We start from the raw sequence: 18,087 nt of genomic DNA, 5'->3' as shown, positions 1-18,087 counted from the left end.
TATGATTGTTGAGAGAACTTGCACTAGTGAAAGTATGAACCCTATGCCTTGTTTCCTACCATTGCAATACCATTTACGCTCACTTTTATCATTAGTTACCTTGCTGTTTTTATATTTTCAGATTACAAAAACCTATATCTAGCATCCATATTGCACTTGTATTACCATCTCTTCGCCGAACTAGTGCACCTATACAATTTACCATTGTATTGGGTGTGTTGGGGACACAAGAGACTCTTTGTTATTTGGTTGCACGGTTGTTTGAGAGAGACAATCTTCATCCTACGCCTCCTACAGATTGATAAACCTTAGGTCATCCACTTGAGGGAAATTTGCTACTGTCCTACAAACCTGTGCACTTGCAGTCCAAACAACGTCTACAAGAAGAAGGTTGTGTAGTAGACATCAAGCTCTTTTCTGGCGCCGTTGCCGGGGAGGTGAGTGCTTGAAGGTATATCTTTAGATCTTGGAATCGAATCTGTTTGTTTCTTGTTTTATCACTAGTTTAGTTTATAAAAGAAAACTACAAAAAATGGAATTGAGTTTGCCTCATACGCTTCATCTTTTTAATATCTTTCGTGAGAATGATGGAAAGGAAAATTGTGCTCAATTGCTAGAAGAAGAATGCATTAAAATGCTTGGTACTAAATCTTTGTATGATGAGCATGATTGCAATGTTGTTAGTATGAATTCCTTGAATATCCATGATGCTAATGATATACAAAGCCACAAGCTTGGGGAAGCTATGTTTGATGAAGATGATATTTTTTGTCACCCATGTTTTGATGAGAATATTTATTATGATGAAAGCATGCCTCCTATTTATGATGATTATATTGATGAAAGCGGGTTTGGAAGAGTGTCAACTTTAGGAAGTAATGATCCCACTATTTTGGAGAATGTTGAATATTATTGTGATAATTATGAAAGTGGATTTGGAGAGGTCATGACTTTATTTAGTGATGAATCCACTATTTCGAAAGAGGTTCCAATTGATTATGAGAACTAAGTTGCTATCTATGATGATTATTGTGATGACTTGTATGCTATTAAGAATAATGATAACCATGAAACTTGTCATCATGATTTTAGTTTTCAATTGGATTATGCCTCACATGATAATTATTTTGTTGAGTTTGCTCCCCACTACTATTCATGAGAAGAAATTTGCTTATGTGGAGAGTAGTAAATTTTCTATGCTTGTAGATCATGAAAAGAATGCTTTAGGTGCTGGTTATACTGTTGAATTCATTCATGATGCTACTGCAAATTATTATGAGGGAGGAACATATGCTTGTAGGAATTGCAATAATATCAAGTTTCCTCTCTATGTGTTGAAAATTTTGAAGCTATGCTTGTTTTATGTGCCTATGCTAGTTGATTATTGTTCCCATAAGTTGTTTTCTCTCAAAACCCCTACGCATAGGAAGTGGGTTAGGCTTAAATGTGCTAGTCATATGCTTCATGATGCTCCAGTTATGTTTCAATTCTTATCTTTTATGTGAGCATCATTGTCATCATCATGCCTAGCTAGAAAGGCATTAAAGAAAAGCGCTTGTTGGGAGACAACCCAATATTTACCCTTACAGTTTTTGTGTTTTCACATGATTATTCTACTGTAGTAATCATGTTTTATAACTTTTGTTGCAATAAAGTGCCAAGTAAGATCTTTAGGATAGCTTATGGTGATAGTTGTGTTGATCCCGCTAAAAATCAGAAACTTTTGCACCCAGTAAATTAGTTTTTATAATTCACAGAAACGTGCTTCTGATCCGATTAGTTTTGCTCTGGATTGGTACACAAATTGTTTAGGACTTCCTAATTTTGTAGGATTTCTGGAGTTCCAAAAGTATACGTTTGATACAGATTACTACAGACTGTTCTGTTTTTGAAAGATTCTGTTTTCTATGTGTTGTTTGCTTATTTTGATCAATCTATGAGTAGTATCGGAGGGTATGAACCATAGATAAGTTGGAATACAGTAGATATTACACCAATATGAATTTAGAATGAGTTCATTACAATACCTAAGTGGTGGTTTTATTTTCTTATACTAACGGAGCTTACGAGTTTTCTGTTGAGTTTTGTGTTGTGAAGTTTTCAAGCTTTGGGTAAAGATTTGATGGACTATGGAGTAACGAGTGGCAAGAGCCAAAGCTTGGGGATGACCAAGGCACCCCAACGTAATATTCAAGGACAACCAAGAGCCTAAGCTTGGGGATGCCACGGATGGCATCCCCTCTTTCGTCTTCGTCTATCAGTAACTTTACTTGGAGCTATATTTTTATTCACCACATGATATGTGTTTTGCTTGGAGCGTCATTTTCTATTGTTAGTTCTGCTTGCTGTTAATGTTTTGCATCTTTAATTTCAATAGAAATGCCAAGGATAGCCTTTACCATGCTTATTTTGCTAGTATACATGTTGCTGTTTGAAAACAGAAAGTTTACCGCTGTTGCAAAAATTCCCTAGAAAAGTCAGAGAACGGTATAATGTTGAAACTTTTTGCATATTGAGCTCTGATAAATCTTCTACAGTAATGTATTTTTCTCATAATTTTTGGAGTTAGGGAAGTATGATGAATCTTGCATTCTTTACATACTATACTGTTTTGGCAGATTGCTGTTATGTTTGCATTGTTTGCATATGTTTGCTTGCAAGTATTAAATATGCAGAGACATTTACTATGCAATGTTGAATAATAATTTTAGTGATTTGTTATAGTAGAAAATGATAAGGTTTTGCATTGGTTTATACTAACCTATCTCACGAGTTCTTGTTGAGTTTGGTGTGGATGAAGCTTTTGATAAAAAGAGAAACCATGATATGAGAGGAATTAAGGGGACAAAAAAGTTCAAGCTTGGGGATACCCAAGACACCCTAAGATAATATTTTAAGAAGTCTCAAGCATCTAAGCTTGGTGATGCCCCGTTAGGCATCCCACCTTTCTTCTTCAACAACTATCGGTTAGTATCGGTTGAACCTAAGTTTTTTGCTTCTTCACATGAGTTGTGCCATCCTTGCAATGTCATTTTATTTTGCTTTGCTTGCTGTTTGAATGAAATACCAAGATCTGAAATTCTTAAATGTGAGAGAGTCTTCACATAGTTACATAATTATTTAGCTACTCATTGATCTTCACTCATATCTTTTTGGAGTAGTTTGTCATTTACTCGTGTACTTCACTTATATCCTATGAGTAAATGGCTGAATGCGTTGAATGTCATAAATCTGAAATTATATATGTTTTATTTGCTTATCCCATGGGGAGTAATGACTTCACATCTAAGAATAGAGGTTGTAAATTTATTGAAGGTTAGCAAGCATTGTAATTGTCATTTGAACAATTCATGAAAGAATATTGAAGAAAGAGAGATTTCACATATAAATATACTATCTTAGACATCTTTATAATTCTGAGCACTCATTAAGTATGACATGCTAAAGAGTTGATGTTGGACAAGAAAGACAATGTAATGGGTTATGTTTTCTCACATCTCAGTTAAAGTATATTGTCATGGATCATTCAAACATGTTGAGCTTGCCTTTCCCCCTCATGTTATCCAAATTCCTTGAACCAAGTAGAGATACTACTTGTTCTTCCAAATATCCTTAAACCCAGTTTTGCCATGAGAGTCCACTATACCTACCTATGGATTGAGTAAGATCCTTCAAGTAAGTTGTCATCGATGCAAGCAATAAAAATTGCTCTCTAAATATGTATGATCTATCAGTGTGAAGAAAATAAGCTTTATACGATCTTGTTATGGAAGCAATAAAAGCGACGGATTGCATAATAAAGGTCCATATACAAGTAGCAACATAAAGTGATGTTCTTTTGCATTAAGATTTTGTGCATCCAACCATAAAAGGGCATGACAACCTCTGCTTCCCTCTGCGAAGGACCTATCTTTAACTTTATGTCTTTTACTTTATGCAAGAGTCAAGGTGATCTTCACCTTTCCCTTTTTCATTTTGTCCTTTGGCAAGCACCTCGTGTTGGAAAGATCCTGATATATATATATCCAATTGGATGTAAGTTAGCATGACCTATTATTGTTGACATCACCCAAAGGTGAATATGTTGGGGGGAAACACCATAAGCCCCTATCTTTCTCAGTGTACGATTAAGACTCGATAACCATAAGTATTGCGTGAGTGTTAGCAATTGTAGAAGACTATATGATAGTTGAGTATGTGGAGTTTGCTTAATCAAAACTATGTCATAGACCCTTCCTGAAAATAAGATGATTTGTAATTGTTTGATGACTAAGAATGAAGTTTGCTAGTTTTCAAGAAAGTTTATGGTCTATGCTTTAACATGTGAATAGCTTGTAACTTCATCTTGAGAAGTTTTATGAGATGAACTACTGTTATGACATATATTCATGCTAGAAAAGGTGATTGAAATTATCATTGATCAAACTTGTGCACCTGCTAGCATTCACACTTCATAAATTCTTTCTTTTATCATTTACCTACTCGAGGACGAGCAGGAATTAAGCTTGGGGATGCTGATACGTTTCCAACGTATCTATAATTTATGAAGCATTCATGCTATTTTATTTTCTGTTTTGAATGTTTACGGGCTTTATTATACACTTTTATATTACTTTTGGGACTAACCTATTAACCGGAGGCCCAGCCCATATTGTTGTTTTATTGCCTATTTCAGTGTTTCGAAGAAAAGGAATATCAAATGGAGTCCAAACGGAATGAAACCTTCGGAAAAGTTATTTTTGGAACAGAAGCAATCCCGGGAACTTGGAGTGCAAGCTAGGGAAGCGTCAAGGAGGCCACGAGATAGGGGGCGCGCCCACCCTCCTAGGCGCACCCTCCACCCTCGTGGGCCCCTTTAGGCTCCCCCAACCGACTTCTTTCGCCTATATATTCCCATATACCCTAAAACCATCAAAGAACAAGATAGATCGGGAGTTCCGCCGCTGCAAGCCTCTGTAGCCACCAAAAACCTCTCGGGATGCCGTTCCGGCACCTTGCCGGAGGGGGGATCCCTCACATGTGGCCATCTTCATCATCCCAGCGCTCTCCATGACGAGGAGGGAGTAGTTCACCCTCGGGGCTGAGGGTATGTACCAGTAGCTATGTGTTTGATCTCTCTCTCTCTCTCTCTCTCTGTCTCTCTCTCTCTCTCGTGTTCTCTCTATGGCACGATCTTGATGTATTGTGAGCTTTGCTATTATAGTTGGATCTTATGATGTTTCTCCCCCTCTACTCTCTTGTAATGGATTGAGTTTTCAATTTGAAGTTATCTTTTCGGATTGAGTCTTTAAGGATTTGAGAACACTTGATGTATGTCTTGCCGTGCTTATCTGTGGTGACAATGGGATATGACGTGATCCACTTGATGTATGTTTTGGTGATCAACTTGCGGGTTCCGCCCATGAACCTATGCATAGGGGTTGGCACATGTTTTCGTCTTGACTCTCCAGTAGAAACTTTGGGGCACTCTTTGAAGTACTTTGTGTTGGTTGAATAGATGAATTTGAGATTGTGTGATGCATATCGTATAATCATGCCAATGGATACTTGAGGTGACAATGGAGTTTCTAGGTGACATTAGGGTTTTGGTTGATTTGTGTCTTAAGGTGTTATTCTAGTGTGAACTCTGTGAAAGATTGAACGGAAAGAATAGCTTCGTGTTATTTTACTATGGACTCTTGAACAGATCGAGCAGAAATGATAACTTTGAGGTGGTTTCATACCCTACCATAATCTCTTCGTTTGTTCTCCGATATTAGTGGCTTTGGAGTGACTCTTTGTTGCATGTTGAGGGATTGTTATATGATCTATCTATGTTATGATTGTTGAGAGAACTTGCACTAGTGAAAGTGTGAACCCTATGCCTTGTTTCCTACCATTGCAATACCGTTTACGCTCACTTTTATCATTAGTTACCTTGCTGTTTTTATATTTTCAGATTACAAAAACCTATATCTACCATCCATATTGCACTTGTATCACCATCTCTTCGCCGAACTAGTGCACCTATACAATTTACCATTGTATTGGGTGTGTTGGGGACACAAGAGACTCTTTGTTATTTGGTTGCAGGGTTGTTTGAGAGAGACCATCTTCATCCTACGTCTCCTACGGATTGATAAACCTTAGGTCATCCACTTGAGGGAAATTTGCTACTGTCCTACAAACCTGTGCAATTGCAGGCCCAACAACGTCTACAAGAAGAAGGTTGTGTAGTAGACATCAATGTGCTTTGTGAAAGTCCAATTAAGCGTCTTGATCTATCTCTATAGATCTTGATTCCCAATATGTAAGCAGCTTCACCGAGGCCTTTCATTGAAAAAATCTTATTCAAGTATCTTTTTATTCTATCCAGAAATTCTGTATCATTTCCAATCAACAATATGTCATCCACATATAATATTAGAAATGCTACAGAGCTCCCACTCACTTTCTTGTAAATACAGGCTTCTCCAAACATCTGTATAAAACCATGTGCTTTGTTCACACTATCAAAGCAAATATTCCAACTCTGAGAGGCTTGCAGCAGTCCATAAATGGATCGCTGCAGCTTGCACACTTTGTTAGCACCTTTTGGATCAACAAAACATTCTCGTTGCATCATATACAACTCTTCTTTGAGAAATCCATTAAGGAATGCAGTGTTGACATCCATTTGCCAAATTTCATAATCATAAAATGCAACAATTTCTAACATGATTCGGACAGACTTAAGCATCACTACGGGTGAGAAGGTCTCATCTTAGTCAACTCCTTGAACTTGTCGAAAACCTTTCGCAACTAGTTAAGCTTTGTAGACAGTAACATTACCGTCTGTGTCGGTCTTCTTCTTGATGATCCATTTATTTTCTATGGCTTGTCGATCATCGGGTAAGTCCACCAAAGTCCACACTTTTTTCTCATACATGGATCTCATCTCAGATTTCATGGCCTCAAGCCATTTCGCGGAATCTAGGCTCATCATCGCTTCCTCATAGTTCGTAGGTTCATCATGGTCTAGTAACATGACTTCCAGAACATGATTACCGTACCACTCTGGTGCAGATCATACTCTGGATGACCTACGAGGTTCGGTAGTAACTTGATCTGAAGTTTCATGATCATCATCATTAGCTTCCTCACTAATTGGTGTATGAATCACTAGAACTGATTTCTGTGATGAACTACTTTCCAATCCGGGAGAAGGTACTATTACCTCATCAAGTTCTAGTTTCCTCCCACTCACTTCTTTCGAGAGAAACTCCTTCTCTAGAAAGGATCCATTCTTAGCAACGAATATCTTTCCTTCGGATCTGTGATAGAAGGTGTACCCAACAGTTTCCTTTGGGTATCCTATGAAGACACACTTGTCCGATTGTTGGGGTTTGAGCTTATCAGGTTGAAGCTTTTTCACATAAGTATCGCAGCCCCAAACTTTAAGAAATGACAACTTGGGTTTCTTGCCAAACCGTAGTTCATATGGCGTCGTCTCAACGGATTTTGATGGTGCCCTATTTAAAGTGAATGCATCCGTCTCTAAAGCATAACCCCAAAATGATAGCGGTAAATCAGTAAGAGACATCATAAGTCGCATCATATCCAATAAAGTACGGTTACGACATTGGGAGACACCATTACGCTGTGGTGTTCCAGGTGGCGTAAGTTGCGAAACTATTCCACATTGTTTCAAATGAAGACCAAACTCGTAACTCAAATATTCGCCGCCACGATCAGTTCATAGAAACTTTATTTTCTTGTTATGATGATTTTCCACTTCACTCTGAAATTCTTTGAACTTTTCAAATGTTTCAGACTTATGTTTCATTAAGTAGATATAACCATATCTGCTCAAATCATCTGTGAAGGTGAGAAAATAATGATGCCCGCCACGAGCCTCAACACTCATTGGACCGCATACATCAGTATGTATTATTTCCAATAAGTCAGTAGCTCGTTCCATTGTTTCGGAGAATGGACTTTTAGTCATCTTGCCCATGAGGCATGGTTTGCAAGCACCAAGTGATTCATAATCAAGTGATTCCAAAAGCCCATCAGCATGGAGTTTCTTCATGCGCTTTACACCAATGTGACCTAAACGGCAGTGCCACAAATAAGTTGCACTATTATTATCAACTTTGCATCTTTTGGCTTCAACATTATGAACATGTGTATCACCACGATCAAGATTCAACAAAGATAGACCACTAACAAGGGTGCATGACCATAAAAGATATTACTCATATAAATAGAACAACCATTATTCTCTGATTTAAATGAATAACCGTCTCGCATTAAACAAGATCCAGATATAATGTTCATGCTCAACGCTGGCACCAAATAACAATTATTCAGGTCTAAAACTAATCCTGAAGGTAGATGTAGACGTAGCTGATAAACCACAAGTATAGGGGATCAGTTGTAGCCTTCTTCGATAAATAAGAGTGTCTAACCCAACGAGGAGCTAAAGGCGGAACAAATATTCCCTCAAGTTCTATCAACCACCGATACAACTCTACGCACACTTGACGTTTGCTTTACCTAGAACAAGTATGAAACTAATTGACAAGAATAAAACTACGAGTACTTTGTGAGAATAAAACTACGAATAAATTGCAGGAAAGTAAAAGTGGATAGCTTTTGTCAACAAGAAAGTTATTTGTCCCTAGGCAATCGATAACAAGTATCGGTAATCATTCTTGTAATTTTATATGAGGGAGAGGCATGAGCTAACATACTTTCTCTACTTGGGTCATATGCACTTATGATTGGAACTCTAGCAAGCATCCACAACTACTAAAGATCATTAAGGCCGTGAAATCCAACCATAGCATTAAGTATCAAGTCCTCTTTACTCCCATACACCATACCCCACTTACTCGGGTTTAAGCTTTTGTCACTCTCGCAACCCACCATAAGCGAACCATGAACATATTACCCTACAACGAGGGCCCCTCACGTTTGCGCGAGAACGGAGGGCACCGTAGGAAAACACCAAAATAAAATATACAATCATACCAACCAAGATCGCTACTAACCCATAGGACAAAACGGATCTACTCAAACATCATAAGATAACCATAGATCATTGGGAAATAATATATGGAGTTGAGCACCATGTTTAAGTAGATATTACAACGGGGAGAAGAGGTGTTACACTGTTGTCGTTCCTAATGATAAAGATGAATTGATCCCGCAAAGAATTATTACAGGTTATAGGATGGTAATTGATTTCCATAAATTAAATAAAGCTACTAAGAAAGATCATTACCCTTTACCTTTTATTGATCAAATGCTAGAAAGACTATCCAAACACACACATTTCTGCTTTCTAGATGGTTATTCTGGTTTCTCTCAAATACCCGTGTCAATGGGGGATCAATCAAAAACTACTTTTACTTGCCCTTTCAGTACTTTTGCTTATAGACGTATGCCTTTTGGTTTATGTAATGCACCTGCTACCTTTCAAAACTGCATGATGGCTATATTCTCTGACTTTTGTGAAAAGATTTGTGAGGTATTCATGGATGATTTCTCCGTTTATGGATCCTCCTTTGATGATTGCTTGAGCAACCTTGATCAAGTTTTGCACAGATGCGAAGACACTAGTCTTGTCTTGAATTGGGAAAAGTGCCACTTTATGGTTAATGAAGGCATTGTCTTGGGGCATAAGATTTCCGAGAGAGGTATTGAAGTTGATAAAGCTAAAGTTGATGCTATCAAAAAGATGCCATGTCCCAAGGACATAAAAGGTATAAGAAGTTTCCTTGGTCATGCCGGTTTTTATAGGAGGTTCATTAAGGACTTTTCTAAAATCTCTAGGCCTCTCACTAATTTATTGCAAAAAGATATTCCTTTTGTCTTTGATGATGATTGTGTAGAAGCATTTGAAATACTTAAGAAAGCTTCGATCACTACACCTATTGTTCAGCTTGGAATTTACCTTTTGAAATTATGTGTGATGCTAGTGATTATGCTATAGGTGCTGTTGTAGGGCAAAGAGTTGATAAGAAATTGAATGTTATCCAGTATGCTAGTAAGACTCTTGATACTGCCCAGAGAAATTATGCTACTACTGAAAAATAATTCTTAGCAGTTGTGTTTGCATGTGATAAGTTTAGACCTTATATTGTTGATTCCAAAGTTACTATTCACACTGATCATGCTGCTATTAAATATCTTATGGAAAAGAAAGATGCTAAGCCTAGACTCATTAGATGGGTTCTCTTGCTCCAAGAATTTGATTTTCATATTATTGATAGAAAGGGAGCTGAGAACCCCGTTTGCAGACAACTTGTCTAGGTTAGAGAATGTTCTTGATGACCCACTACCTATTGATGATAGCTTTCCTGATGAACAATTAGCGGTCGTTAATGCTTCTCGTACTGCTCCTTAGTATGCTGATTATGCTAATTACATTGTTGCTAAATTTATACCTCCTAGTTTCACATACCAGCAAAAGAAAAAGTTCTTTTATGATTTAAGACATTACTTCTGGGATGACCCACATCTTTATAAAGAAGGAGTAGATGGTGTTATTAGACGTTGAGTACCTGAGCATGAACAGGAACAGATCCTACGCAAGTGTCACTCTGAATCCTATGGAGGACACCACGTTGGAGATAGAACTGCACATAAGGTATTGCAATCCGGTTTTTATTGGCCTACTCTCTTCAAAGATGCTCGTAAGTTTGTCTTATCTTGTGATGAATGTCAAAGAATTGGTAACATTAGTAGACGTCAAGAAATGCCTATGAATTGTTCTCTTGTTATTGAACCGTTTGATGTTTGGGGCTTTGATTATATGGGACCTTTTCCTGCCTCTAATGGTTATACACATATTTTAGTTGTTGTTGATTACGTTACTAAGTGGGTAGAAGCTATTCCAACTAGTAGTGCTGATCATAACACTTATATTAAAATGCTTAAAGAAGTTATTTTTCCGAGGTTTGGAGTCCCTAGATATCTTATGACTGATGGTGGTTCACATTTTATTCATGGTGCTTTCCATAAGATACTTGCTAAGTATGATGTTAATCATAAAATCGCATCTCCTTATCACCCGCAGTCTAGTGGTCAAGTAGAGTTGAGCAATAGAGAGCTCAAATTAATTTTGCAAAAGACTGTGAATAGATCGAATTGGTCCAAATAACTTGATGATGCATTATGGGCCTATAGAACTGCATACAAAAATCCTATGGGTATGTCTCCATATAAGATGGTTTATGGAAAAGCTTGTCATTTACCTCTAAAACTTGAACATAAAGCATATTGGGCTATCAAAGAGCTCAACTATGACTTCAAACTTGCCGGTGAGAAGAGGTTGTTTGATATTAGCTCACTTGATGAATGGAGAACCCAAGCCTACGAGAATGCCAAGCTATTCAAAGAAAAAGTCAAACGCTGGCATGACAAAAGGATACAAAAGCATGAGTTTAATGTAGGTGATTATGTGTTATTATTCAACTCTCGTTTAAGATTTTTTGCAGGAAAACTTCTCTCTAAATGGGAAGGTCCCTTCGTTATCGAGGAGGTCTATCGTTCGGGTGCCATAAAAATCAACAACTTCGAGGGCACAAGTCCGAGGGTGGTGAATGGTCAAAGGATTAAACATTATATCTTAGGTAATCCTATCAATGTTGAAACTAATATTAGTGAAACCGTAACCCCGGAGGAATGCATAAGGGACACTTTCCAGAACGTTCCAGACTCCAAAAAGGAATATGTATGTGGTACGGTAAGTAAACCGACTCCAAAACAATTCTAATGGCAATTTTTATCAGTTTTGGAATATTTAAGAATTTTAGGAAGAAAGAAGTAGTATGGGAAGGACACGAGGCCTCCATGAGGCCTCCACGAGGGTGGAGGGTGCGCCCACCCTTCCTGGGCGCCCCTGTCTCGTGGCCACCTCGTGTGCCTCCCGGACTCCGTTTTCTTGCACGTTATGTATTTTGGTCGGTAAAAATTCATTATATAAACTCCCGAAGGTTTTTTCCACCGTATCACACAATTATCCTTTCTTTTTGTTTTGAGCTGTTCTATTACAGATTTAGAGCAATATGTCATCTAAGGATTCGGAAGGGGAAAGCTATGTGGCTGACTACCTTGCACACCCCAAGGTCTATGGGGACTTGGAGCATGATGGCTGGATCTCTGAAGGAGAAGAAGACTATGAGCCTAAGGGAAAGGAGGAGACGAGTTCAGACGAGGACGAAGCCCCATTACCTCAGCCTGGGGACATGCATGTGGAGTTTAAAAAGTCAAGCCTCCCTGATAGAGCAAAGAAGCCAAAGATCGAGTTTATCCCTTTTCGTCTCTTGCAGGAAAATAAACAGGAATTGTGCAAAAGAGTATTAAGCCTTGAGCAGGAGATCGAGGACCTAAAAGAGCAAAATACTATACTCAAGCGTAAATTGAGGAACAAGCCTACATCATCAACAACTCCTACTTCACCACCTCCGAGGACATAATCACCTGGGTATGGGCACTCCCCTTGGCAACTGCCAAGCTTGGGGGAGGTGCCCCGGTATCGTATCACCATCACACTCTTATCTTTGCCGTTTTATTTAGTTCGATCCTTTTAGTAGTATCTTGATCTAGTAGATTGAAGTTCTAGTATCAAGTAGTTTTGAGTTTTGCTTTGTGATCTCTTTATGTAATCGAGTCCGTGAGCTATCTATAATAAAGATTAGTGTTGAGTCAAGGCCTTTGCTATATTGCTATAATCTTGAGAAAGTAGAAAGAATAAAAGAGTTCATATTGATCTTATGGATAGTAATGACTTCACACATAGATAGTATGAGGCATAAAAGTTGTTGAGAGTTGATAAACGTAGTTTTGGTCATCGTTGCAATTAATAGGAAGTAATAAGGAAAGAGAGGTTTCACATACAAATATATTATCTTGGACATCTTTTATGATTGTGAAGCATTCATTAAGTATGACATGCTAAAAGAGTTGATGTTGGACAAGGAAGACAATGTAATGGTTTATGTTTTCTCACATCTCAGTTAAAGTATATTGTCATTGACCTTCCAAACATGTTGAGCTTGCCTTTCCCCCTCATGCTATCCAAATTCCTTGCACCAAGTAGAGATACTACTTGTGCTTCCAAATATCCTTAAACCCAGTTTTGCCATGAGAGTCCACCATACCTACCTATGGATTGAGTAAGATCCTTCAAGTAAGTTGTCATGTTGCAGGCAATAAAAATTGCCCTCTAAATATGTATGACTTATTAGTGCAGAGAAAATAAGCTTTATACGAGCTTGTTATGGAAGCAATAAAAGCGACAGACTGCATAATAAAGGTCCATATACAAGTGGCAATATAAAGTGACGTTCTTTTGCATTAAGATTTCATGCATCCAACCCTACAAGCACATGACAACCTCTACTTCCCTCTGCGAAGGGCCTATCTTTTACATTACGTTTTTTTACTTTATGCTTGAGTCAAGGTGATCTTCACCTTTTCCTTTTTCATTTTATCCTTTGGCAAGTGTAATGCCCCGGATTTGATGCGCCAGGTGTCTCCCAGTTATTCGCCGTAGTTGCCATGTCTTTGCTTGCGTGTTGCATTTTGCCATGTCATCATCTGCATTTCATCTGCATGTTTTTCAAAACTTCCATCCGTTGGAGTTCCCCCGATTCTCTCCGTTGTCCGTTCTGAGCACAGACACACTCGCACGCGCTCGTTGCCCCTCTCAAACCTTGTTTCATGAGCAGGAGAAAAACGTTCTCGGAATGGGCCGAGATTTGCCGAGTGGCCTTGGTATAGCACCGGTAGACCGCCCGTTCAAATTTCGTTCCATTTGGAGGTCGTTTGATATCTCTTATTTAATTAATGCATCTATATACTTGGTAAAGGGTGGAAGGCTCGGCCTTATGCCCGGTGTTTTGTTCCACTCTTGCCACCCTAGTTTCCGTCATACCGGTGTTATGTTCCTTTATTTTGCGTTCCTTACGCGGTTGGGTGATTTATTGGACCCCCTTGACAGTTCGCTTTGAATAAAACTCCTCCAGCAAGGCCCAACCTTGGTTTTAACATTTGCCACCTAAGCCTTTTTCCCTTGGGTTCTGCAGACTCAAGGGTCATCTTTATTTACCCCCCGGGGCCAGTGCTCCTTCGGGTGCTGGTCCAAACCGAGCGATGTCCGGCGCCCCCTGGGCAACCAGGGTCTATGCCAACCCGACGTCTGGCTCATCCGGTGTGCCCTGAGAACGAGATACGTGTGACTCCTATCGGGATTTGTCGGCACATCGGGCGGCTTTGCTGGTCTTGTTTTACCATTGTCGAAATGTCTTGTAACTAGGACTCCGAGTCTGATCGGGTCTTCCTGGGAGAAGGAATATCCTTCATTGACCGTGAGAGCTTGTGATGGGCTAAGTTGGGACACCCCTGCAGGGTTTAAACTTTTGAAAGCCGTGCCCACGGTTATGCGGCAGATGGGAATTTGTTAATATCCGGTTGTAGAGAACTTGACACCAGATTCGAATTAAAACGCATCAACCGTGTGTGTAGCCGTGATGGTCTCTTTTCGGCGGAGTCCGGGAAGTGAACATGGTTTTGGGTTATGTTTGACGTAAGTAGGAGTTCAGGATCACTTCTTGATCATTGCTAGATTCATGACCGTTCCGTTGCTTCTCTTCTCGCTCTTATTTGCGTATGTTAGCCACCACATCATGCTTAGTCGCTGCTGCAACCTCACCACTTTATCCCTTCCTTACCCATTAAGCTTTGCTAGTCTTGATACCCATGGTAATGGGATTGCTGAGTCCTCGTGGCTCACAGATTACTACAATAGTAGTTGCAGGTACAGGTTATGCGATGATCATGACGCGAGAGCGATGTTTACTTGTTTTGGAGTTCTTCTTCTGCTTCTTCTTTGATCAGGGGATAGGTTCTAGGTCGGGAGCCTGGGCTAGCAGGGTGTATGTCGTTAGAGTTTCTGTTTGTGTTTCATCCATAGTCGGATGTTGATCTCTTGTATGATGTTGATGTATTCTTGCGGCATTTGTATGCCTCTTGTATGTATCCCTATCTATTATGTAATGTTGATGTAATGATATCCACCTTGCAAAAGCGTCTCCAATATGCGCTTCTATCCTTGGTGGGACCTTCGAGTTCCTTTAGGATAGGGTCGCATATTGGGCGTGACAAGTTGGTATCAGAGCCTCAACCGACCATAGGAGCCCCCTTGATTGATCATGTAGTTTGGCCATTGTCGAGTCTAGAATAAAACTGTTTTCGGAGTCTAGTTATATCGGAGAGTAGGAATTCTTTTTACTCCTCAGCCCCTTCGTTGCTATGGTAAGGAATCTTGACGTAGGTGTTTTGAATTACTCCTCTTCCCCTTCAAATTTTTTCTTTAGGATCACGCGGTTAGTTTTCGTTCGTTGGTTCTCATCTCTTTTCATCCGGTGCATTTCTCGTCAAGTTGACTCGAGCCTCTTCGTCTTTGCCAAGTTCAATCCTCTGTTCACTCTCAACGAAGTTGTTTCTCTGCCCTCAGTTGTTTTCTTTTCCCACCCGCCCACCCCTTTTCTTCTTGAAGCTGGAGTCCCTAATCGAGTATCCATCCTACTCGTGCGAAGCCTTTGCTTTCTTCCAACTGGTGTTTTCTCTTCAAGATATTCGTCAGTTCTCCCTTCCAGGTGCCTTTGTTTTTGCCGCCCTCCCACCCTTTTGTTCCCGGAGTCTGAGTCTCTTTCAACCATCAATTTCATTCATGCGGAGCCTCTTCAGTCTTTCGACAATTGTTTCAACCGGTGAATTCTCGTCTTGTTTGTCATTCTTCATCTCCTTTTCTGCTCCGGTGGTTTCAATTCAAGTTTTCGGTTGATCACATTATTTTCCTTGGATCAAGTATTCTCCTTGCTCATTTGTCTCTCGCCATTCAATCATTCCGGAGTTCGGAAGACATCTCAGGAGATTCGTCTGTGTGTGAATTAATTCGAGGTTGTCACATCATTCAAATATTTCAATCATTCTGGTGCATCATCTATCTCTTCAACAACCCTTTCCAACAATATTTTCTTTTAGTGGGCCCTAACCCACAGGTCTTTTCCCAGGATCTTACCTGACTCTTCTAATTATCCCAGAGTTATTCTGAAATTCTTTTCAAAGGGTGACGTAAGAATGGATTCCATCAGTCACATGCCTTTTCAAGATCGATTTCAATTCTTTTCATTGCTGATTCAACCTTTGCTCTTCTCATTCTCCTGGAGTATCTCAGTAATTTTGGTGGTGTTTCCCGTCGTCATTTGAAGATCGAAGAAGAGTTTTTTTCTCTCTTAAATCTTGTTCGTTCTCCCGGAGATTCGTGGTTCTAGCTTCTTATTATCATCTCTATTCCATTGGTCAGATATTCTTTTCTTAACCATCCGGAGTATGTCAGGAGTTGTTTTTCTATTTCTTTTCACCGGAGGCCATCATTCCAGCTATCGTTCTCTAATTATCCCGGTGCTTCATTCAAGTGCTTTTTAATCAGATCGAGTTCTTCTCATTCTCTTGCATCTAAATCCCATCAAACATATTTGTTCTTCAATTCTTCCTGGTGATTCATTCTCTTTCATTAGTCATTTTTCTAATCGTTTTGATGGTTCCTTCAGATTCCTTTTTCCATTGTTATCATATTAATTCATTCATTCTTTTCAATCCTACCGGTGGTTCATGAAGACCTTCTCAAGTTTGCGATATGTCACTTCTCAATCCTTTTCAAGACGAATAAGTAGTATGCCAAATCCATTGCTTGTCATCAATTTAATTTGATGAAGGATAAGCATACAATAAATCTTATTCTTATTTCCTCCAAGTGATTAATCCCATTTTTTGGAGTTTGTTCTTGATGAATAAGTTCTAGTTCCAAGTGTTTTCATCTTATCTTTTCCAGAGTTCAAATTTCCTAGGCCATTTCGTCGGAACCTCCATCTAAATCATCGCAAGGCTTTAATCTTATCCATTCCATCCTTCAATTTTATCTCATCATCCTTTTGTCACCAGAGTTCTTCATGGTGGTTCTTCATGATTTAATCCATTCTTCAAGTGTTCATCAAGATTTTGTTGGAGGAGTTCAAGTATCTTTTCTTCTTGTATCTCGAAGTGCAATTAATTCTCCGTATTCTTTTGAAGTGGAGTTTAGCATTTCTTCGTTCTCCTCAGCTATTCATACATTGGTTGTGGTATAATTTCACCTCAAGTTTTGAGTTGTTTTTGATAAGTCCACAACAAGCTTATTCTTTTGTTGTTGATTTTCTCAACAACTCCGTTCAATCCTTCCTTCTAAGTTCTTTTTGTTCCATTCTTTCAATTCTTCCGGAGGCATTGCATTGTTCATCTCGTCAAGTGCCATCCCATCTTGTGAAGTTCATGTTCTATTCCTTCCATTTTCAGTCGGAGTGCTGCCGAAATTCTTTTATTCATTCCTTTTCTATCTTGTTCTAACCGGAGCGCTTTCAGAGTCTATCTTATTCCTTGAGCTTTTGATTCTCGTCATATTCGCCGTTCATCTTTTCTAACCGAGTGCTCTCGGCTTTCTTCATCTTCTCTCTTGTGTTCTTACTTCACCTCTTCTTTTTTCTCTTCCGTCTCGTTCCTAAGATCTCGGGACAAGAACTCTTGTTAGTGGAGGAGAGTTGTAACGCCCCGGATTCGATGCGCCAGGTGTCTCCCAGTTATTCGCCCTAATTGCCATGTCTTTGCTTGCGTGTTGCATTTTGCCATGTCATCATCTGCATTTCATCCGCATGTTTTTCAAAACTTCCATTTGTTTGGGTTCCCCCGGTTCTCTCCATTGTCCGTTCTGAGCACAGTCACACTCGCACGCGCTCGTCGCCCCTCTCAAACCTTGTTTCGTGAGCGGGAGAAAAACGTTCTCAGAATGGGCCGAGATTTACCGAGTGGCCTTGGTATAGCACCGGTAGACCGCCCGTCAAATTTTGTTCCATTTGGAGGTCGTTTGATACCCCAACGGTTAACCAGATAGCCGCATAAGCCCCTCTATCTTTGTAGCCCAACACCCCTTCAAACAGCCCACTAGCCCATCCTAACCCCCTCCATGCTCTCGGTCGTTTGATCACGATCGTGTGGGCAAAAACCGCTCCCCATTTGGAC

The sequence above is a fragment of the Triticum dicoccoides genome, chromosome 3B (genome assembly GCF_002162155.2).
Source record: "Triticum dicoccoides isolate Atlit2015 ecotype Zavitan chromosome 3B, WEW_v2.0, whole genome shotgun sequence".
In the NCBI taxonomy this organism is placed as follows: domain Eukaryota; kingdom Viridiplantae; phylum Streptophyta; class Magnoliopsida; order Poales; family Poaceae; genus Triticum; species Triticum dicoccoides.
Note: the sequence above shows the minus strand (reverse complement) of the source record.